At 38.9% G+C, this 23,778-nt stretch overlaps 1 long non-coding RNA gene across 1 annotated transcript in view; it reads right to left on the reverse strand.

Annotated features, from left to right (window-relative positions):
- Positions 1-6,687: 6,687 nt before the first annotated feature.
- LOC133072801 (uncharacterized) overlaps positions 6,688-23,778 on the reverse strand; it is a 235,881-nt gene continuing 218,790 nt past the window's right edge. Inside the window, exons 3-4 of the long non-coding RNA XR_009696810.1 lie at positions 9,945-10,108; positions 6,688-6,873 (exon numbers count right to left, since the gene is read on the reverse strand). This is a non-coding gene — a long non-coding RNA (uncharacterized LOC133072801). The remainder of the gene's footprint in view (positions 6,874-9,944; positions 10,109-23,778) is intronic.

Raw genomic sequence — 23,778 nt, forward strand, 5'->3', positions numbered from 1 at the left:
ACCACAGTATAATCAACCAAATCAACCTGGGCTTCTCACATTGGGTCATGAGAAAGGACTTAGATGTTTCCACATGATACCAACTCATCTTAACAAAAGGCCAAATCTAGGCATAAAGCTTATCCACTAACAGTTAATTCTCTGTTTTTCATAGAAACACCTCTCCCGATGTTCAAGACAGCTTAGTGGTAAGAAGTGTTGCCTCTCCTCCCTTCTCCCTCCCCCACTCAGTCAACTTCCATTTTGGCTTCCTTTCCCTCACTTGCCCAGTGCCAAGACCCTTCCATGTCTGCCCAGGGGCAACTACAATGTTTGTCCACACCCTGCTTCCAAATGCCCCTGTAAACTGTGATTTAGCTGTGAAAGAGCTTCACAGCTTTTGACTTCAAATCTCCCCATTTTGGGTTCTTTTCTGCTTTTCCTATCTCAAGGCTCCAAGATCTTTTTGCTTGGAAGGGAAAAGCATTCACCCAAAAGGATTTTTTTTTTAAAGTTATCTATATTTTGTCTGAATCTCCATTCTAATAATGATAATTCTTTGCATTAAGTACACAGGGCTTGCTTTGTGGTACTTTGATGTGGTTATGGAGCTATCGTAAGATTACCATTTTTGACCTAGGGTCAGTGCAGCCAGACTCAACTGCTGGTTGTGGATAAAGTGTGATCACCTTTCTCAAATTAGAGCTATGAAAAGACCCGTTTCTATCGAGCACTAACCTGGAGCTTGTTATTAAGTATTCTGCTAGATCAAGTGCCAAGCATTGTGTGGGGTACTTCATATGTACTGTTCCAGTTAATGTTCACAACCACTTTGGTGTTTTTATTATCCCCACTTGAAAATAAGAGACTAAGCCAATTTCTCTTTTCTTAGAAATAGCTACTAAGTGTCCATTTCTTTCCTTCTCTTTAGAACATCAACTTTTGGTTTGTTTGTTTCTAGGACAAGGATTGATCCAAGCAATAGTAAGAAGAATACTGGCTATTTATCAAAGGCAATGGCACCCCACTCCAGTACTCTTGCCTGGAAAATCCCATGGACAGAGGAGCCTGGTAGGCTGCAGTCCATGAGGTCGCTAAGAGTCAGACACGACTGAGTGACTTCACTTTCACTTTTCACTTTCATGCATTGGAGAAGGAAATGGCAACCCACTCCAGTGTCCTTGCCTGGAGAATCCCAGGGACGGGGGAGCCTGGTGGGCTGCCATCTATGGGATCACACAGAGTCAGACATGACTGAAGTGACTTGGCATCGAGTGCTTATTAGGTACAAGGTGTTATAGAAAATATTCTATAAAAATTACCTAATTCTTCTTTATACCAATCCTTTGAAAGTAAAAGTTACTCAGTCATGTCCGATTCTTTGAGACCCTGTGGACTATATAGTCCATGGAATTCTCTAGGCCAGAATACTGGAGGGGGTAGCCTTTCCCTTCTCCATGGTATCTTCCCAACCCAGGGATCGAACCCAGGTCTCCCGCATTGCAGGCGGATTCTTTCCCAGGTGAGCCACAAGGAAAGCCCAAGAATACCGGAATGGGTAGCCTTTGAGGTAGTGATTATTTTAGAACAGAGAGATGAGATTCTTTGTCCTAAATGACACATCTAGCATAAGGTTTGAATCTGAAACCACCTCATGCTAGCTCCTCAGTACCACAGTGGACCAATCAATACAGTGATAAGTAGGTTCATTGAACTTTAATAAAAAATAAAATGATATTATAAGAAACCAAATGTGTTATGAAAATCACTTTCTGGTGGATAATTGCATAACAGATCATTTATGGTACTGGAAAAGAAAAATTTAAAGTATTGCAAATAGTACCTGTTAAGAAAATTGGAAACACATCACTCATGATTTTATCTGAGTTGAAAGTACACAAAGTACACACAAAAATTCAGCAGTGCCTTTGGTCTGATTGTATTCCTTTCATGATCTGTCACTTCCTTCAGGCAAATATTAACAAAAGTCTCCTACAGCATCTCCTTAAAAAGTGGTTTACCCAGTAGATTCTTGAAATTCTATATAAGAGCACTGGAGGCTAATCAGCTGTTTGCTTGCTTTATTGAACTCTTAATTCTCCCAGCTAGGCACAATTTTGATGTTTATAAATCTAAATTTGCTCAGTCTTCACCAAACATAGGCTGGCCTCATGTACTTGGAAATGTGTGCAAGCTAAGTTGCTTCAGTTGCGTCCGACTCTTTGTGACCCTGTAGACGGTAACAATCTGCCAGGCTCCTCTGTCTACAGGATTCTCTAGGCAAGAATACTGAAGTTGGGTTGCCATGCCCTCCTCCAGGGGACCTTACTGACCCAAGGATGGAAGTTATCTCTTATGTCTCCTGCATTGGCAGGCAGATTCTTTACCACTAATGCCACCTGGGAAGCCCTCGGAAATAGGATGTCTTAAACTGAATGGGCCTCTACATTTTATGCTATTCTTTTCTTTTGATTTCTCTTTTCTTAAAAAAAGTTCCTTAAATATGCTACTTAATTCTTCCTTTTTTTTTTTTTTTGATTCTTCTCAAATCCTTGTTCACGTCCTCAAAAATAAAATCAGAGCCATTCCCCAAGGGTTCTTGCCTGATTCTGTGTCTGTAATTCATTTTTAAATAAGCAGTCTCTTGTGTAAATTCCCATATCGTGACGCCCTAGAACAAACTACTCTCTCTTCTCTGTCTGTATCATTCTTATTTTGCATGTCACCGATTTTTTTCTGATACATGTTCATTTATCTTTTTCTAACTTTTTGCTCCACTCTTATGGTCCTTTCATTGCTTCTGCCCTTTTGGTTAGCAGGACTGTGTAGCCCAACTACCATGAAAGTGAAAGTGAAAGTGAAGTCCCTCAGTCATGTCTTACTCTTTGCGACCCTGTGAACTTAGCCTACTAGGCTCCTCTGTCCATGGGATTCTCCAGGTAAGAATACTGGAGTGGGTTACCATTTCCTTCAGGGAATCTTCCCGACCCAGGGATGCAACCCGGGTCTCTCGCATTGCAGGCAGATGCTTTAACCTCTGAGCCACCAAGGAAGCCCAACTACCATATGACCTAGCAATTCCACTCCTAGGTATATATCTGCTGCTGCTGTTGCTAAGTCACTTCACTGAGTCGTATCCGACTCTATCTGAAAGAACCCCAAAACTGATTTAAGAAGATTACATGCACCACAATGTTCACAGCAGCATCACTTACACTTGCCAAGATATGGAAGCAACCCGAGTCCTTCAACAGATGGATAAAGAACATGTGGTACCTATATACAGTGAATACTACTCAGCCATAAAGCAGAATGAAATTCTGCCATTTGCAGCAACACGGATGGACTTGGAGGGCACTGTACTAAGTGAGATGAGTCAAACAGAGAAAGACAAATACTGTATGATACCATTTACATGTACAGTCTAAAAAAATACAATACACTAGTGAACAAAACATAAAAGAAGCAGACTCACAGAGAACAAACCAACAGTTACCAGTGGAAAGAGCAGGGGAGCGACATAGGGGTCGGGAGGTGGGACATACAAACTATTGGGTATAAGAGAGACTACAAGGATGTATTGTACAACATTGGGAATATAGCCAATATTGTGTAATACATGTAAATGGAATGTGACCTTTGAAAATTGTATAAAAATAAAGAAGCTCTTAAAAAAAAAAGAATGAGTAGCCCATTTCTGCTTCTCATTTTCTAAATGAGATTAATTTAAATATGATCTAAGTTAAAGAAAGTATTGATTTTAAGCCCAGTCCCCTTTTTCTGTCTCTTCTTCCCCCAGGGTTGGAGGCTTGGCTCCTGTTGACTTATGAAACCTTTGTTTCTTTCTAGCTGTTCATGAGTTTTGTATTTTAATAATAAAGCAATGATCTACTAAGTTATGATGTTTCTCAGAGTTTTGTGAGTCCCTTGAGCAAATTAATCAAATTTGAGAAGGAGGAGAAAAAGGTTGGGAACTTCTGTAGTCAGCCAGTCAGCAGTGCAAGTAATAACCTGGGCTCACAGCTGGCATCTGAAGTAGGTCAGTGTGGCAGCCTTACAGGGTTGAACCCTCAGCCTCTGGAATATGATGCTATTTCTGGGTAAACTGCCAGAATTGAGTTGAATTCTTGAGTACCGTGCTGGTGTCCGAGAACTGCTTGCTGGTACTAGGGATCATGCCCTGCCATCTGATACACATGTTGGAACTGGGTCCAGGACCCCATTTTAAAGACTTAAATGTGAAAGCCTAGAACTATAAAATTCTTAGAAGAAAACACAGGCACACATCTTTGTGGATCTGGATTAGGCAATGCTTTCTTATATGAGAACAAAAGCACAAGAAAAAATACAAAAGAAAAATAGTATATTGAAGTTCATTAATGATTCAAACTTTTGTATTTTAAAGGACACCATCAAGAAAGTGAAAAGGCAACTCACAGAATGGGAGAAAATATTTGTAAATCAAACATCTGATAAGCGACTTGTATCTAGAATACATAAAGAACTCTTACAAGTTAATAATAAAAGGCAAATAATCCAATTAAAAATGGACAAAGAATAAAAAGATATTTTTCAAAAGAAGATAGATGAAAGACATAGACAAATGAGATAGGCCAGTGAAGATAGGCACATGAAAAGATGCTTGACATCATTAGCCACCAGGGAAATGCAAATAAAAACCACAAGGAGATGGTACCTCACACCAACTAGGATAGCTATAACCAAACTGTCAGACAGTAACAAGTGTTAGCAAGGATGGGGAGAAACTGGAACTTCATCCCCTGCTGGTGGGAAAATGATGCAATCACTTTGGAAAACAGTCTAGCAGATCCTCAAATGGTTAATTATGATTCAGGAAGTCCAATCTTAGATATACATCTAAGAAAAATGAAAACATATGTTCACACAAAAACTTGTACATGGATGTTCACAGAAGCATTGCAAAAGGGAAAAGAGCTCAAGTATTCATCAACTGATAAGTTGATACATAAAATATGGTATATCCATATAGCAGAATATTAGTTGGCAATAAAATATTACTTGGCAAAAAAATAAAAATACATGCTACAACAAAAAGACATTATGCTAAATGAATGAAGCCAGTCAGAAGGACTACATTACTGTATGATTCCACTTATATGAAGTATCCAAAATAAGGAAAGTTGTGGACCAGTGAGGTAGGGGAAGGGAATGGTAAGTAGCTGCTAGTTGGTACCAGCTTTCTTTTTATGGTGATAAAAATGTTCTAAAGTTGATTGTGGTGATGATTGCATAGTTTTGTTTATATAACAAACCAATGAATTGGGTGAACTGTATCACATATGAATTCTGTCTTAATAAAACTATTAAAAAAAGAAAAAATGAATAAAATTTTAAAAACATAAATTATTTGAAAACAAGTTCTTAAATTCTTTAAAAACAAGTTCTGAAGACATTTCTTTGCATTGACTCTCAAGCCAATGTGAAGTACTGCTTGATGTTACACTAGAAAGCTGGAGAAAGCTTAAGGGAAAAGGTAAGCAGAATATAATTGAAAACTGCCTCTCACATCACATCTTATTCTCAACAGCAAGATTTTCTTTCTCATTTTTCTTACTCAAGCTTGTGAAGTTTAAGAAATCAGAAGGAAAGACAGGATTGTAGAAATGCTATTTCATCATGGTTTGGGGCAAAAAAACTTTTATATCAGGCAGGCCTGTGTTCAAATCTGGACTCAGTTCATGTGGGGCAACAAATGACAAAGTTGTTCATCTGACTGGAGGGCTATAGATGAGGAACACTGCTGAAATCCCTTTTCTCATACATAGTCCAAGAATAACTGGGTAATTGTTTCTTAGCTAGCTAGTATTTATCGACCTTTTTTTTTTTTTTTTTTTTTTTGAGACCAGTATCCAGAGATTTCTTTGGGAGAAATAGCCTTCTCAATTTCTGTACTTTTGGTGTATTTGAATGAATTTCTGATTTTCCATATATGTGCCTGTAGCATGGCTAATCAGCAAATTCCATGGTTTGGGGATGGGGACAAGTCAAATTTAGCCACTGGAATTAAGCTTATGATCTCTGTTTGGACTGTTAAAGCAGAGCTCTCATTGCTGCTGCTTAACTGAATCTGACAGTGTAAATATTTGGAACTGCTCAACCTTTATTGCACATTCACAGCCTGAAAGTGTGGGGAGCATGGAGACAGTAGAGTGGAGAGATGAAGAGGGGCTGTGTCTTGGGGACACCATATATGGCTCTTGTTAAAAGTGTATCAACAACAGTTACAGACCTTTCAGTTACATAAGTTGATCATTTGTTGTTAAGCTTAAACAGGTATAAATTGACTTTTTGGTTACCTACACCCAAATGATTCTTACAAGTAGCATTATCTCCTGGCTAGTTACTATGGCTGTGTAACAAATGACCCCCAAACCAGTGCTTTAACATGAGAAAATTTCATGGTTTAAAAAAAGAAAACATTTATTTTGCCAGTCTGGGCAAGGAGTAGAGGGGGTAGGTTATTGCTTCTCTATTTGATATCAACTGTGGTGGTTTGAACACCAAAGGTTGGAATCATTTAAAGGCTTGTCCACTTATACGTCAGGTGCCTGGCTGGGAAGACTCAGATGGGACTAGAAAAGTTGGGGTTCCTTTCTCTAATTCTTTCTCCCTCATTCTCTTGGTAATTCTCTCTTCTTCCCCCGTCTCTTCATGTGATCTCTGCATGGTAACTTCAGGATGGCAAAGTTCTTCCATGTCAGCAGAAGGCTCCCAAGGGAGAAAAATCTGGGAGAAGTTCTAGCATTTTTTATGACTTAGCCTCAGAAGTCATGCAGAGTCACGTCCACCACAGTCCAAGGCCCACCCAGATTCAAGAGGAGCAAATACAGACGGAGAAGTGTCAACGTCACACTGTAGAAAGAACACATGGTTGGGATACACTGGTATGACCATCTTTGAAAATAACTTTGGCCATACTCTGTGGGGTATTTGTAAAGATTAAATGACAAATTTTTCAGAAGACCATATTACAAAGATGTACTATAGAACCAAAGACCTGAACAGGCTGAGGGACCCTAAGGAGACCACTATGAACTGGAAATAAGTCTGTGGCCCAAGACAGGAAAATGCTAGCGAGAAGAGACAGAAGAGGACAATGAGTGGAGAATGTAAATTACTTAAGTTTCACCATGTTGAGCTTTAAGGGCAATGTACACAGAAACTTGGAAAAGGAAATGTGAAAATGACATTTATGTCATAAATCTATTGCTGTTTATACATATGCTAGTCTTTCTGATGAAAATTGTCTATTTGCTTATCTTAGCAGTCATGCTTGAGTAATAAGAGAGGGTGGAAAATGGTGCTAGCTTCTTCTCTTAGTTTGAAATTCCAATGACTGAAGTTTTACTCTATTAATCCCACAACTGGAACCAACTTTAATGTTCCAAAAATATATCTTCAAGCTTTTTTAGAAGTCAAATAAGTATTTTATAAGTTAAGACCATAAAATTAAAGTTACAGTGTGTGAGCCAATGTCCCATAAAATATGAATCAGACTATTGATCAAGATGAGAACAGAAGCATAAAATGGAAAAAGCCATGGCAAACATAAATTTACATGAGGCAATTGCAACTAAATTGATTAACTAAGTCATAGTGATGAAAAGAGTCCCTTTTAGATTCAAAGTTTAAAATATTCCAAAGGGGGATGTCCTTGGTGGTCTAGTGGCTAAGACTCCATATTCCCAAGGCAGGGGGCCAGTGTTCGATCCTAGGTCAGAAAACTATATCCCACATGCTGCAACTAAAAAAAGACCCTACACGCCTCAACAAAGATTGAAGAAACCGAGTTCCACAACTAGGACCAGGCACAGCCAAATAAATAAATAAAAATATTTAAGAAAATAAAATATTCCAAAGTAATTAGCCTTCCAAATTTGTAAAAGTTATTTTCCCTCCTGTAAATCTCAATTTTTTTCATGGACAAAATGAGGGGATTGGACTAGAGATTCTTGATTTTTGTGGGGAGGTTGCCAGAATCCTTGCATAATCAGACTAAAGCTCTGGACCCTCTTCTCACAGAAAATGCACAGACAAATATTTTCGATATAATATCAAGGATACAACTTCTGAGTCCAGGTTCAAAACTCTTGGACCCCTTGGTTTCTCTATCTTCTTCTAAATTCTGTGATAGAGGACAGCTGATTTTGTGAAACTTTGATACTTCCAGCTTTGTAAGGACTCCAAGGCCTCCTTGAGTTCATCATCAATTCTCAGACCCACGACCAGCTTCCTGAGGCATTACCTGAGCAGTCACATGTGACCCTGTGCTCAGAAGAGCTTCATACTTAGTTTAACACACTACTGTTGCCATCTTGATGTTCTTAATAATTTCTGGACAGGGAGTCCTATATTTTTGTTTTGTACTGGGCCCCACAAATGACATCATCTTCCTGCTCTGGCCACCCTCTGAGTCTCAGCCATTCCTTTTCATGTTCCTGAGATGTGGTCATCCAGTCTCTGTGTGAACTCATACAGCAAGGAGGAACTCCATAGTTTTCGAGGTAGACAGGCAGATCAGACACTTGTTTTTATGTTGTGCAGAGATCTACCTCTCTATAACTATATCCACTGATTTCAGCTTTCCGCATCTTGAGTGACATGGTTTTTTCAACTTCAGAATATCTTACAAATTTTAAGACAGGGAGTTTTCTCTGCCACCTTAGAAGAACTCTAATAAATTAAGGAAATGAATCTTGACTTCTTTGATTATCCATGGGAAAAAAGGCTATAGAAAGCTCATTTGAGGGTCTTCCCTGGTGGTCCAGTGGCTAAGATTCCATGGTCCCAATGCAGGGCCCCAGGTCTGATCCCTAGTCTGGGAACTAGATGCCACAACTAAGACATGTCGGAGCAAAAAGTCCCACATGCCACAACTAAAGATCTTGCATGCTGCAACAAAGACTGAAGATCATGCCTGCTGCAACTAAAAGCTGATGCAGCCAAATAAATAAATAAATAAATAAATATGTTTTTAAAAAAGAAAGCTCACATGATATGAAAGGTTACCAGAAAGAGTCACATATGAAAAGGAAATAAAATGATTACAGGACTGACATTGTAGGTTGAAAATTCAGGAGAAAATGAAAAATGAACAGCAGAGCTTATGCTTCTGAAATGAAAACAAGCCAGAGGCTTTTTTTTTTTTTTTTTGGGCATCATAAAAAATCCCCAAAGAATGAACTAAGCTAATACAACATGTTTCATTTTGAAACTGGTAGTATTAAGGAACAGATCTGTTTCCTAGTAAGGGAATGACACAGTTTGGGTTATTTCTGAGGTTTTTGTTTTTAAATAAATATCTTAAACAAGCAAATAACATGGATAAATAGACTTTAGCATCACTGTATCCAAATATGAGTATTTGCTATGTGTCCTGACAGAGTATGACCTTCCCAGGGAGAAACTTACATTTTATTTCCCTGTGCTTTGTTCATGTGTGCTCTGGTATATAGTATAGTGCTTGGCACATAGAAAGCTGTCTGTAAATCTCTGATTCTGTAGTGTATGTTTCTGGGTCTGTGGCATGGGTGGTCAAAGATGATTCTCAATGTTGGGGGATGGGCCTCCGTCAAGAGTCCTGTCTTGACCATCACACAGCTAATGACTCCCTTCACTGGGTGTCAGTTCTGACCACACAGGAGGCAGGCAGAGTGCAGGTGTTCAAGGGAGGTGCTGGAGATGACATTTTCCTTTTCACATGGTCTTTATTACAAAGAGAAAGGCAGAATCTATGTTTCCCACCCCCCTCCCCCCATATAAAGGTATAGCTTTATCACTATAGACACAAAGGTGATCCAGAAACAACTAAACTCAGAAAACTGGCATCCAATAGACAGTTGACAGCAACTCTACAAAGCAAAATGGGCTGGCCTAAATAACTCCATACACTCGATTGTCAGGAAGTAAAACGTGCAACTCACCTTTTCTGCGGCCCCAACCAGGAGACCAGCTTGCACAAAACCACATGTTTGGCAGAAGTCATGTTCTTTTGTGGCACGGGTGACTGGCAACACTTGCCCTGAAATATTCCAGGTCAAAACTGTTCTATAGGACTCTCAGATGTTAGCAGTACACTTGTCCAGACCTAGAGAATTCAATTAGTGAATTGTCAACACATGAGAAAAGAAGTCTTGAGTGTTATTAGTCAGTTATTGCTAAGCTGTTACAATACCAAGCAGTCCCTCAGTAGTTTCAGAGGTTTCAACAACATAGGTTTCCTTCTTCCTTGTGCTACTTGTCTTTGTGGGTCAGCTATTTCTCTGATTCTTACTTTATCCATTCCAGGCCCTCCCCCTCATGGGGAAGATATGGGCCCTCTCTGGACATACTGATTTTATCGCAGAAGTAAAAGAACATTGAACATTGCAGGGTTCTTTAAAGACTTTGCTGGATACAGGTGCACTTCATTTCCCTTGACATAGAACTGACTGTTGACATACCTCTCAAAAGTGTTTCTGGAGAGATACTTTGAACTACAAGCTAATTTGCACCATCTTCAAAATTATGCATTTCAAAATAACTTCTTTTTAAAAATTGAAGTATGGTTGATTTACAATATCAACGATTAGCTTAAGGTGTACAGCTCAGTGATTCAGTATTATATATATATATATATATATATATATATATATATTCTTTTTCAGATTCTTTTCCCTTGTAGGAAAATAATCTTTTTTGTTATAAAACTTTCCATTTTAAAACTTATACATTAAGTCTGGCCAGAAACTTGTTCCCCCTTTACTCTTGTTTCCAGCTACTTATTAATGATTTTACCATTTAAAATGCTTTAATGCATTTTATTTTTTATTAGCTATCATATGGGTAAAAATACCAAGAGTATGCAGTGTAGTCTCCTTCTCCCCACTGTAGCCTGGCCATCCAACTTCCCCACAGGCAACTAGCATTATTAAGTTTCTTTTCTATTCTTTTTCAATCTTTTGCATAAGCATGAACAATGAAATTTCAAGTCATTTCCATTTTCCTAAGAATGGGGTTATTAGTAACATTGTTTTGTGTGTTTGTGAGGGGAGGCATGTAGCCCTGTTTTCCCTGCTATGACTTTCTGCTTTGATCTCCCATCTTCTGACTCAGACAATTAGCTCTGAGCTGTCAGTGATCCATTACCATTGCATTTTTCATCCCTCTGTCCCAAGAGAGCATAGCTCACAATGTCACAGTCTTTTCATGAAGCCACAATAAAGCAAATATTACTGTACTGGGGCAGGACCTCTCCACGTTATTTTCCATCCCTTCCTCAAATACCATTAATCTTCAAAGTCACCATGGCAAAAGGTTTTTCTGGGAAGATATCAAGAGATAAAAATTTTAGCCTGTCCCATACTCAAGTTGGTGGGATCTGTCTCTTCTTTTCCTCTCTCCTCTACTATGGGAAAGAACATTGTTCTTTAAAAAGTTCACTACCAAACAATGATTCAGATCTCCTAAACTTTCTCATGAAGAGAGATTTCTACTTTTCATTTCTCCCCACATTTGTCCTTACCAGCGATGGAAGAAAGTTCTTGAGTGAATCTGAGGGCAGATTTGACTTAGAGAAGAATTTTACCACTGGGTTATTGACTAGATCACACTATTTTGTGTGCTCAGAACTCACTCACTTCCTTTTCTATTCCTTCTTCCTTCTAGAAACTATCCCGTCTTCCTTTCTATCCACAAGGTTGATTTCAGAGTGGGTCATGTTGGTTCAAGTGCAGGTTTTTTTTTTTTTTTTTTTTTATTTGAACCATTTTGAAAGTCTTTATTGAATTTGCTACAATGTTGCTTCCACTTCATGTTTTCATTTTTGGCCACAAGGCAGATGGGATCTTAGCTTCCAAACCAGGGCTCGAGCCCGTACCCTGCTTTGGAAGGTAAAGTCTTAACCACTGGACAGCCAGGGAAGGCCCTCAAATGTAGTTTAGACCCTGGCTACAAATAATTGGTTCGGAGGTGTCCACCAGATGCAGCTTGGGCCAACAGAGTTTCCCCCCAAGGAATTTGGATTTTGATTTGAGACTCACGTCAGCCTCTTTCCAGATCATTGGAACTACCAGTAACATGGAAGATTCTTTGGGTTACTTTTGGTGTTATAGGGGTGAAAGAAATAGACGTGGATGGTCTGAAGAGAGGGCAAAAAGAAAGAAACAGAGAGAAGATGGAGAGCTACTGATAGCATTCCTGTTCCTGGCTGCAGCTGTTTCTGCCCCTGCTTTCTAGGGGACATCTTACTCTTCTTTGGAATAAGCTATCTATATTTCAGGTTGGCTTTCTGTTACTTTCAACCAGAATCTAACAAATATGGAGGGGGTGTGGCAGCATCTGCCAGCCCTGCTTTCTGTTGGGTAAGGCTTTGAGATATACCTCCAACTCCCTACATATAGCATTTTATCCCCTCTGCCAGGCAGAGTTTATACTCTTTCAAAAACTTACCTTTTCGGATCATGTTTCTAAACAAAATATTTACCTGAAATAATTTTTCTTTTATAAATGTTGAATTACATTAGACTATAATTGACTTCTTATGAAGCAGGAAAAAATGTTGTTTGGGATTTTTGACTTATGTATTTTTTAATCTAAGTATTTCACCTTCTCCTTTTCAAGCAAAACCTCAGCAGTATTCTGACAGATGTAAAAACTGAGCCCACAAAGGAGGTGATACTCAGTATTTCTTAGGAAATTTATCAAAGCTAAATAGGAATGCTCCACCCTACCCCCAAGGGATTCAGAAACAGATGAAAATTTATTTACCAGGCAGAGCCCTTGAGAGATGACATGATCCCAGGAAAAATGTGCAAATGGTGTGTCTGGGCAGAAAGGCAGCCCTAGATATCCTTGCTGATATTTGCTGATATATGCCCCAGAGAGGCAAGGAAAGTATAGAAATATGCCAAACTCCCACTCATGTCAGGAAGAAAGTTAGCAAACAGCTAGATAAAAAGGGCCTGTGAGGACAGGAATGGGGCATCTCAACTCCAACCTGTGGAGATCATTCCCACAACCATAACTACAGGTGGCTCTGTGGATGTGCTGGAGACCAGGCTGGCGGACAAGATGCTTAGCTTGTCCACCCAATGCCTTAGCTTCATTGCAGGCCCCTGGAACTTAAGACAAACCTTGGAAGAGGGATACTCTAAATTGGTAAGAGAAAGTTTCCATCACCCTGCAGAATTTAAGCCAGAAAGAGAAGTTAAATGGAACGATAGGAAAAAAATGAAGGTTTATTTTGTGCTCACTTGAGTTTCTGATCTGAGATTCATACATGGCTGCTTGTTACAATAGTGATTTGCTTTATATTTAGGGCCAATCATGCATTCCTAGACACAACTATATTCAGTTAAAATCTGTAGTGAAAATCTGAGAAACTGTTGTTTGTTCTGTTCATAATAACTCTTGAGCCCTGGCGTTGTGTCAAGTTGTACTAAGGACTTTAAATTCATTATTACATTCAATATTCATAATAATTTTAAAGGGTAGAAATTCTTACGGTATTTCATAGACATAGAAAAATGGGTCTTTGAGAGTATAAAACCTTGCTCATTTAGGAATTATAAAGGAGTCTATCCTATTTGTAGCAATTGCTTCTGTCAAGGGACTATTGGGATGGAATATCTATGCCAGAATAAGAGTTCTCCAGGGATTCCAAAGTAACTACACAGTCTATGAAGCCAAGATCACCATTAAATAGCTTTTATAAATTGTTCATTAGCATGGAAGGCATTCAGTGAGGGCCAACTTGAAGCAGAAGCTGTGCCAGGAACTTGGGTTAACAATGGCATCCTCCCCTTCAAACAGACCTGGTCTGTTAAAAGGCTTGTCAGGAGACAATTCAGATTCAAGTTCTTGAGTACACTAGCCATTAAGTCAGAAAAACACAGCTTTCAGAACTTTAAAGGACCAACACAAATCACTTCAGCAAGCAGGGCATCACTGCTGGTGGCACAGTCAAGGCCCTGAGTGACCAAGGCCCTTTCCTGATCTTTTAATTACATTATCTTTATCTTGCAATATGGCACCCTTTCTGCACCATCATATTGTTCCTGGTTTCATCCAGAAGAGAATTACCTCTTTCATACACACACACAACTCTCAAGAAGGTTCAAATTACATGAGAAAACAAAAACCAGAAAATGGAAATTTTTACAACTCTGTAACGTCTTTGGTTCAATTAAAACACAATGCCAGCATATTAGGGCTCTTCAGAGAGACAGGTCCAACAGGAATATATACATAGAAACACACACACACACATATATATACACACACATTTATATTCATATACACATATATATGTAAACATATACAAATATGGGGAGGGAGAGACTCAGGTTGGGATTAAATGGTTGATTTTAAGGAATTAGCTCACACAGTTGTGGGAGCTGGCAAGTCTGAAATCCACAGGGCAAATTGGCAGTCTGGAAATTCAGGTAGAAGCGGATATAATTTTAAGTACAGAATATTCAGGGAAGGCCACTCAGGCTGAAATTCAGAGAGGGTTTCAATGGGCAGTCTTGAGGATAAACCCCTTCTTCTGGAAGCTTCAGCCTTTCTTTTACAGCCTTCAACTGATTGGATGGGGTTCACCTGCACTGTGGGAAAGTAGTCTGCTGTACTCAAAATCTACTGGTTTAAACATTAATTCCACGTAAAAAAATGACTTTACAGGAACACCCTGGCGTTTGACCAGGCCAGCTATAATCACCGACCCATGAAGCTGTAAAGGGGTAAGTTCTGTCAAAGACAGGCTATATGGAATTCTCAGTATGTATTCCACCCAAAAAGTCCTCATGGTCAACAGTCCTTTGTTTCAACAATTTCACAAACTTAATTATTGATGAAAGCCTTTATTATGCTCAATATACCAGGAATTCTTCAAGTAGGGGCTGTAGTTTGTGGTGGCCTCTGATTTATGTAACCATATAATCTTTTTTGTATGAAAGTCATCTCCTCTCAGCCAGTTTCTTACTTTTTATTGAAGCCTAATTGATTTACCATATTATACTAGTTTTAGGTATGCAACAGGTGATTTGATATTTTTATACATTCTGAAATGATCACCAAGATAAGTCTAGTTTCCATCTATCACAGTACAAAGTTATTAAAATACTACTAACCATAATCCCCATGCTATACACTATATCCTCATGATGGAAATTCATACCTCTTAATCATTGCTTATTTCATCCAAGCCTCCTCACTCTCCCCGTCTCGCCACCTTAACCAGTTTGTTCTCTGTATCTATGGGTTTGTTTCTGTTCGCTTTCTTATTATATATATATATATGTATGTATGTATGTATATTACACATACATACACACACACCATTCCTGGAGAGTGTTCTAGCAGTTCCCTGACCTGCTAGCAGACACACTTCCTTCTTTTACAGTCTAGGTGCTCTTTAAACTATTATTTCAGTTTTGCTTTCAGGGTGGGTAAGTTTGTACATGGGCCCCTCAGCGATATCCATCCCTACTGCAGGGCACCATGTTGAGGGTGGGATTCCCCTAGACTCCATGCCTCTGTCTATCCTACCCATCTCTATGTGGTACTTTTATTGCCAATTATGCAGAAGCTATTCAATCAGTCCTCAGTTCTCCTTTAGAAGGGACTGTTCTATATGTAGATGTAGATTTGGTGTGTCTGTGGGAGGTGAATTCAGGGTCTTCCTATGCTGCCATCTTGGATGGGCCCCCTTAACCATTGTTTCTTGATGCAGAAATAGTGATCAAAATCAACCTCTCTTTCCTGAAGCTGAAGAAACTGATGCACAGAGCGGTGAAGAGCTCTGGTTCACAGACAGTTGATGGCAATTACAGATTCAAAATTATTGACTTCAGTGTTCTTACCAAATGGAAAATATAAAAAGTTAGTAATAAGTGGTAAGGATTGGAGCCATTCCTAGGGAGGTGTTTAATCTGAGATAGGCAACTGTGACTGATTCTGTGTTTCTCTAGCATTTCTGTGTAGCTGAAGTTAGACCTGATGAATGGATACATGATGGGAGTGGAAGTCCAGCAGGCTTTGTTTTGATGATGATGTGTGTGTGTGTGCATGTGTGCAGATTATCAACTGGTGGGACCCTCTCTTTTTCCCCTAGGGCCAGTTTCTCTAGTGACAGCCCAGTTGATAGCAAGAGGTGGTGGAAAAATCTGTTGAGTGAGTCTATCTAGGGGTTTGAGTCGATTTCCTATATTTGCTATACTTTGAGCCCAAAGATGGAAGGAATTCTCACCTGGGTAAAAAAAATGATGAGAAAAATTATGAAACAATGATGGCATGTCATTCAAATAGGAGGCTATCAAAGTTAAAAATTAATAGAGGACTATGCCCTGAAGCTCTTTCCAACAGAGTTAAAAAATCCTTCTTCTATCAATTTATTTTCCCTTGGTTATTGGCTTGGGCAGAGTATAAAAAGCTGTGATTTTGGATTTGATATATTATTCTCCAGGAATAGACATCCTCCCAATGTGCAAATTTTTTCAGCTGAAGAATTGTTGATTTACAATGGTGTGTTAGTTTCTGTTTTTTAATTGAAATATAGTTGATTTTTAATTTATTAGGTTCATTTTCATCTTTAAAGCTTCCTGGGAACTCTTTGTATCCCATGGCAGATGACATTATATGGCTCTGTTTGTATTTTCTTTTATGATAGAAGCACCAAACATAGGTGCTGGTATTTATTTTATTGTACAGTATGCCTTAACACTTGGAATAGGACATGGTAACCCACTCCAGTGTTCTTGCCTGGAAAATTCCATGGACAGAGGAGCCTGGCAGGCTACAGCTCATGGGGTTGCAAAGGGTTGGACATGGTTGAGTGCACACATACACGCCTAAAAAAAACACTCTAAAAGAAAAAAAAACACTCTAAAAAAAAAAAACCAACCAAATAGGACTGAGACATTATACTAAAGTCATAAACTCTCCCATAGGGCCAAACTATCCCAGTAATCCAAACAGACCTACATTTTGTTTGAAAATGGTCTGTGCTAGTCCTTCAGAAATTAATCTTGAAAATTAGGAGATAATCATCACAGCACCTCCCCTCTTTCTAATTGTTAGGAACTTGCCCTCAAATCCTCTTAATCCTCCTAAATTTTTCTCTTAGGGGTAAGAGACTCTAATATTTAATATTCATGGTGTAAATCAGTTTGTGGTGGGGTTCTTACCCCTGCACTCTACCTGAGGCTATTATGGCTTCTGGAAAATGCCAAACAATAGATGCTATAGGTATATGCACGTTCTTTGAGCCTGGTTGTTAGGTTGGGTTTCCTCAGAGCAGAGCCTGCAGAAGGCATTCTTGCACAGGCGATTTACCAGGGAGTGTCTCTGGTGAACTCTGTACGAGGTGAGGACAGCAGAACTGCCCAGAGGAGGAGGCTGAGTAAGGTGTGGTTTCAGCTAAAGCCCAGCCTCAGTCTGATCCCATGGGGAGATGTGAAGCAAGGGCAGCATCATGGAATTGTCGAGCACTGAGCCTGGGGAGGAAGTTGTATCTCACAGTTAATGGCTGCAAGTCACCCTGAGGAAGCATGTAACCTCTCAGTCATTTCTGGGTAGAGGGGTACCACAGCAGTTCTCTAAAGAGGGATGCAATAGCTGAGGGAACTGTACCTTGGCTCAGTAAATGGCATCTAAGTAGGTCACCAAGAACATCTGTTCTACCTAGGCAGGCTTACTGTCTTGAATCCTTCCTTTCCTTCTTATTATTCTGGACTTAACCACCTAGAATGAACATTAAAGGCATCTTAAGCTAAAAGAACCAACTCTTGGCAGTCAGTTCCTCTTCCATGCACCTTGAGCCACATAATCCAAGTATCAACTGGATTTCCTAACTTTGAATCTCAAGGTTTACCCTTACCATCTTCAATCCTTGAAACCTTTGCTATTTTCTAGTTTTATCAACTATTTACTCAATTGACAAGAGTTTCAACTTACTGCCCAGTCTTGGCCCTCACAGGGCAGTGTATTAGTTATCTTTTGCTGTATAATAAATTGCTCTAAAACTTACTGGCTTAAAACAATAATAGACATTTATTTTATTATAGTTTCAGTAGGCTTGGCTGGGGTTCTTTGGGGTTATTTGTTTTGTTTCCTATTTTGATGAGTTTTATTCAGATATTGACTGGAACCTGCAATCATTTGAAAGCTTGACTAGTGATGGAGAATCCTTTAAAGGTAGCCCAACCACATGGCTAGCAAGTCACGTGGAGCTAGCTGTTGGTGGGAGGCTTCCATTACTCTACTTCACAGAGCTTCATGAGTGTCCTTATGGCATGACAGCTAATGTCCCTAGAAACAGTGAGCCCTGAGAACAAGGCAAATGCCACAATGACTTTTATGACCTATCCTCAGAAGTTGTATATAGTTGTCTTCATTAACTGGTCACACAATCCAGCTCTGATTCAGTGTGGAAGGAGACTGCATGGGGTGTAAACAGAGGCAAGGACCACTGAAGGCCACCCTGGAGGCTGGTTACCACAGGGCAGTATGTTCCTTTATTTCTTCTCAATATTATCCTGCCTTCCCACTCTGCCTGTTTGGCAAGAATATGGTGACTTCCTACCTCTCTATTCATAGCTTCTTTATTTTATAGTTCTGATATTTCTTAGACTCCTACTTTAACTGGGCCATGTAGGATGTGAATCCAAAAGTTTATTTAAATTAGTAAATTTTTATCAGTCTCCAAGCTTTCAGAGATGTCTACTAACATTTCAGGAGCTGGTGACTAAGCCCAGGTTCTCCTCATCTCTAATCTTCATGATTAAATACTCTTCATTATGCCTCCTCTCAGCCTTCATCTTTTCCTAGAGTCCTCATTTATAATGCTTTAATTATATAATTTTAAACGTAATTTTTGCTCCTATAACTACACTTCTGTTCTCTCCCTGGGTCTTCAAACCATCCATTTGGGTGCTTTATCTATTCAACCACAAAGATTCCAGAATGACATTTCCTTCCCTCAAGATGGCCACTCTGAGGCCTGGATGTACTGAGTCTGAATTGGAATGTGCAAAATTAAGTAGTTTGGCAGGGGAAAACCAGAACTGGATGCCAGAGGGGCACAGTATTTAAAGAAACCAAGCCTTTTGGCCAAACACTACCTTTTGTGATGTCACATGTCAAGGGATTTTAGCTTGGATATCATAGAGTTTTTGATTTTCACTGCACAGAAGTACCACGCAAAGGTTATACAAAGCTCTCTGCTTATCCAAATGGGATTTGAAATATTAATGAGAATTAGGCTAAGCCTGACCACTCTGTCATCTGTGGGCTTTATTCCCTTTTCACTTCTGTGACACTTTTCTTTTCATTTGTTCTGAGACAGAAAATCTCTGTTCCGTTGACATAGGTGATATTCCTAACTCTGCCAGCTGTCTTAAAAAGCTGGTCATTGGTCAGTAGAGGATATGGAACTGTGGTTCAAGACAAATCTCAACCAGAGATAGTAAATATTTTAGGCTTTGCAGGCCACAAACAGTTTCTCTCACCCCTTCTATGTTTTGTTTGTTTGTGTAATCAGTTGCTCAGTTGTGTCTGACTCTTTGCCGCCCTGCAGACTGTAGTCCACCAGGCTCTTCTGTCCATGGGATTTTTCTAGCAAGAATACTGGAGTGTGTTGCCATTTCCTCTTCCAGGGGATCTTCCTGACCCAGGGATCGATTCCATGTCTCCTGTATTGGCAGGCAGATACTTTACCACTGAGCCATCTGGGATTCTATTCATTTGTTTACAAGTCTATAAAAATGTAAAAGCTAGTCTTAGATCAGATATCCATACAAACACTGGTCTCTGGAGGAATTTGGCCCATGGACTGTAGTTTGTCAACCCCTGCTATGTCAAACAACTTACAAGTGTAGCAATGGCACCAAAAAAAAAAAAAGGAAAAAAACAAACACTTAAATACAAGTCACAGCCATTTGAGAAGCAAAGGTGCAGATTAAATGGCTAATAGAATGTCAAAATCATCATTAAACATCTTGCTAAAAGCAGGTAACATTCAGTAAAACAAAAAAAAAAAGGACCAGAAAATGAATTGTTTAGTAGCAGAACTTATTGCCCCAAACAGGAAGTCACATAGTACGTGAGATGCTAATAATGTGATCAGGTACAATTTTTGTAAGAAAAATGCTAGGACAAAATGCAGTATAAGAAACTGAAAAGTTCACACTCTCAAATAGTGTGATAAGTTGAAGTATAGTCATCCCTTGGTATCCATGGGGGATGGGTTCCAGAACCTTCCCATGGATATCAAAATCCACAAATGCTCAAGTCCCTTATATAATGGTATAATATTTGTATGCAATGTAGGCACATCCTTCCATATACTTTAAATCATCTCTAGATTACTTATAATATCTAATATAAAGGAAATGCCATGTTAACTAGTTCTAAATACAATGTTAATGCTATGTGAATAGATTCTGGCATGTGGCAAATTCAAGTTTTACTTACCAGAACTGTCCGGAATTTTTTCCAAATGTTTATGATTCATGGTTGGTTGAATCCACGGATTTGGGATACACAGATAGAGAGGACTGACTATATTGATGACGTGTTACACGATCTTGAAGAGGTTTTGTGAAACAAACTGAAAGACTACCTAGCCTCTTTATCTAGATTGAGTCAGCAGATTTCAACAACAAAAGTGATGCTGCAATATTGGTAAGATTTGCAAATAACTGTGAAGTTCAAGAACACAAAGAATTGCCCACAAAAAGCAAGAGTCAAGACATAATTAATGTTTGGCCTTCATATCTATAAATAAAAGAATTATCTTGGAAGAACAGTGTTGATTTCCAAACTGATGGTGCCTTGTCAATGGCTGGTTTTATGAGAACTTTTTTTTTTTCTTCTAGTAGTAATGTATGGATGTGGGAGCTGGACCATAAAGAAAGCTGAGAGTCAAAGAATTGATGCTTTTGAACTGTGGTGTTGGAGAAGACTCTTGAGATTCTCTTGGACAGCAAGGAGATCAAATGAGTCAATCCTAAAGGAAATCATTCCTGAATATTCATTGAAAGGACTGATGCTGAAGCTCCAATACTTTGGCCACCTGATGCAAAGAACTGACTCATTGGAAAAGACCCCAATTCTGGGAAAGATTGAAGGCAGGAAAAGAAGGGGACGACAGAGGATGAGATGGTTGGATGGTATCACTGACTCTATGGACATGAGTTTGAGCAAGTTTTGGGAGTTGGTGATGGACAGGGAAGCCAGGCATGCTGCAGTCCAAGGGGGCACAGAGTTGGACACGACTGAGTGACTGAACTGAAAAATGAGAGCTTTTGTATCTTAGTTCCTCACATTGTCACAACACACTGCCTTTTTACAAGGAAGTACTTATCAAACACTCTTAGAGATAGAATGAAAGGAAGTTTTGCATCATGCTACAAAATGGCTAACTTTGATGTACAAAGACTAACTTGAGAATGCTTGAAATTGTAGGAAAATCTGGACAAAGACCACATATTCTGCTATACTAGAATTCAGTGAATTTCCAGAGAAAGAGTTTTCAGCAGAGTTTTTGAGTTGGTAGGTGAAATTTAGAAGTACTTTCAAGATAAACTGATCATATTTGGTTAAGTGCTTTGAAGACGAACAATAGCTGCAGAAAGTAGTCTTCTCAGCAGATACTTTTCATCCTGTGAACTAGTTGAACAAATTTCTATGAGGCCCTGGACAAAGTGTTTTGCCTTCAAATGACAAGATGCTTGAATTTAAAAGATAACTGAGAGGAATTCCCTGGTGGTGCAGGGGTCCAGCAGCAATGAAGACCCAGCATAGCCAAAATAAATAAATAAATAAAATAACTGAGACAGATTTCTGATTCAGGTGATGAAGTTATACGTCTCTCATGGAAAACTTCCCTGCAGTAAACGACTATAAAACCTGGACACAAAGCATAAAGTAATGACCCTAAAAGCACTGGAGAGAGAAGTAGACAGAAACTGGTGTGAAACAAACACTTGGAAGAGGGGAGCAGAAAGAATTAAACTCCTTGTATCTGTGACTTGTGCCTGGGTGCATAGCCAGTACATGGTGGTGAAGGTGTCAGGAGAAAATCTATGGTCAGGGGAGTCCACAGATGGAGAGAGTTGGAGATTCCTCAAAGAGAAAGAGATAGAACTTTCCCAAATTCTGCCTGCTGGTTTCTCTAATTCACAAACCACACATGCATGAGACAGATTCAAGGCATGTTAGCTAAAGACAGATGACCCAAATTGAGACTGGAGTTGCTGTTTAAGAAACAGAGTTGCATAAGCAAAAGAAAACCACTTACTAGAGAAAACCAACAAAATCAAGAATGTACACGACCACTCACAAAGCCCAGGATAAATCCAAAATTTCCCAACAAAAAGTAATGAAGAAAATGGAACATATCATCAAGAGAAAAGGAAAGCAACTGAATCAGAACTTGAGAGGAGCTAGATGTTAGAGTGAACAGACAAGGACTTTTAAACAGCTATTATAATGATTTTCAATGAGATAAAATATGAGCTCAGTAGATGAAAAAAATGGAAAACATCAAAAGTGAAATAAAAACAAAACCCCCAAACCAAATGGACAGTATTTGAATAAAAAAATCAGTACTCTTTGAAAAACACAATGTTTGAAGAAAAAATTTACTAAGTGATCTTAACAACTGGATGAAGATGACAGAATAACTCAAAGAACAATAGCAATTTTCTAGTGAGATGAGAAAAAAAAAAGATTGTGAAAAAAAGAACAGAATCTTTTATAAAATAAAGATTCCAACATATGTATAATAAGAATCCCATAAGCGAGAGAAAAAGTTAAATAAAGATGACTGAAGTGAAGTGACGTGAAAGTTGCTCAGTTGTGTCGGACTCTTTGCAACCCCATGGACTTTCCATGGAATTCTCCAGGCCAGAATACTGGAGAGGGTAGCCTTTCCCTTCTCCAGGGGCTCTTCCCAAGCCAGGGATCAAACCCAGATCTCCCACATTGCAGGCAGATTCTTTACCAGCTGAGCCATAAGGGAAGCCCAAAAATGACAAAAAATGTCCCTAAATTTGAAAAAAGACAGAAATGTATAGATAAAACATGCTCAGAGGACATCAAGTAGAATAAACATAAACAATCCCAAACCGAGGCACATCATGGTCAAACCATTGAAAACCAAAGACAGGATAGCAAATATTCAAAGCATCGAGAGAAAAACAATAATACATTCTTCACCAGGAAAAATAATTTACTAGTTAAGTTTTCACCAGAAACCATGCAGAAAGGGAGAGAAGAGCAACATCTCTAAAGTATTGAAAGAAAAAAATCAGCTCAGGTTCTATAACCAGAGGAAGTATCCTTTCAAGAACGAAAGCAAAATAAAGGTATTTTTAGATGAACTAAAAGTATCATCACCAGCCAGACTTCAACATACTAAAGGAAATTTCTTAGGCTGAGGGTAAATGGTCACAAAGAATGAATAACATAAAAGTTGCAAATGCAAAGGAATAGTTTTTTTCTTTTTTCCTATTAACTTGTTTATATGAATCATCTATTTAAAGAAAAAAATAGAATAGTTTCTTGCATAATTTATAACAAATGGAGACATAGTATGTATAATAGCTATACATTATGGCAGGCACATGGAACAAATGGCTCCATGGTTTCTGTGTTTTGAGTGGTACAATATTAAATGCAAGTGGGCTATGAGAAATTAAGGATGTATAATGCAATCCTGGAGCAGTCACTAAAATATTATTATAATGCTTGAAACAAGTGAAAAGCTACAAAAAA

This window comes from Dama dama, chromosome 18 (assembly GCF_033118175.1).
Source record: "Dama dama isolate Ldn47 chromosome 18, ASM3311817v1, whole genome shotgun sequence".
NCBI classification, from domain to species: Eukaryota; Metazoa; Chordata; class Mammalia; order Artiodactyla; family Cervidae; genus Dama; species Dama dama.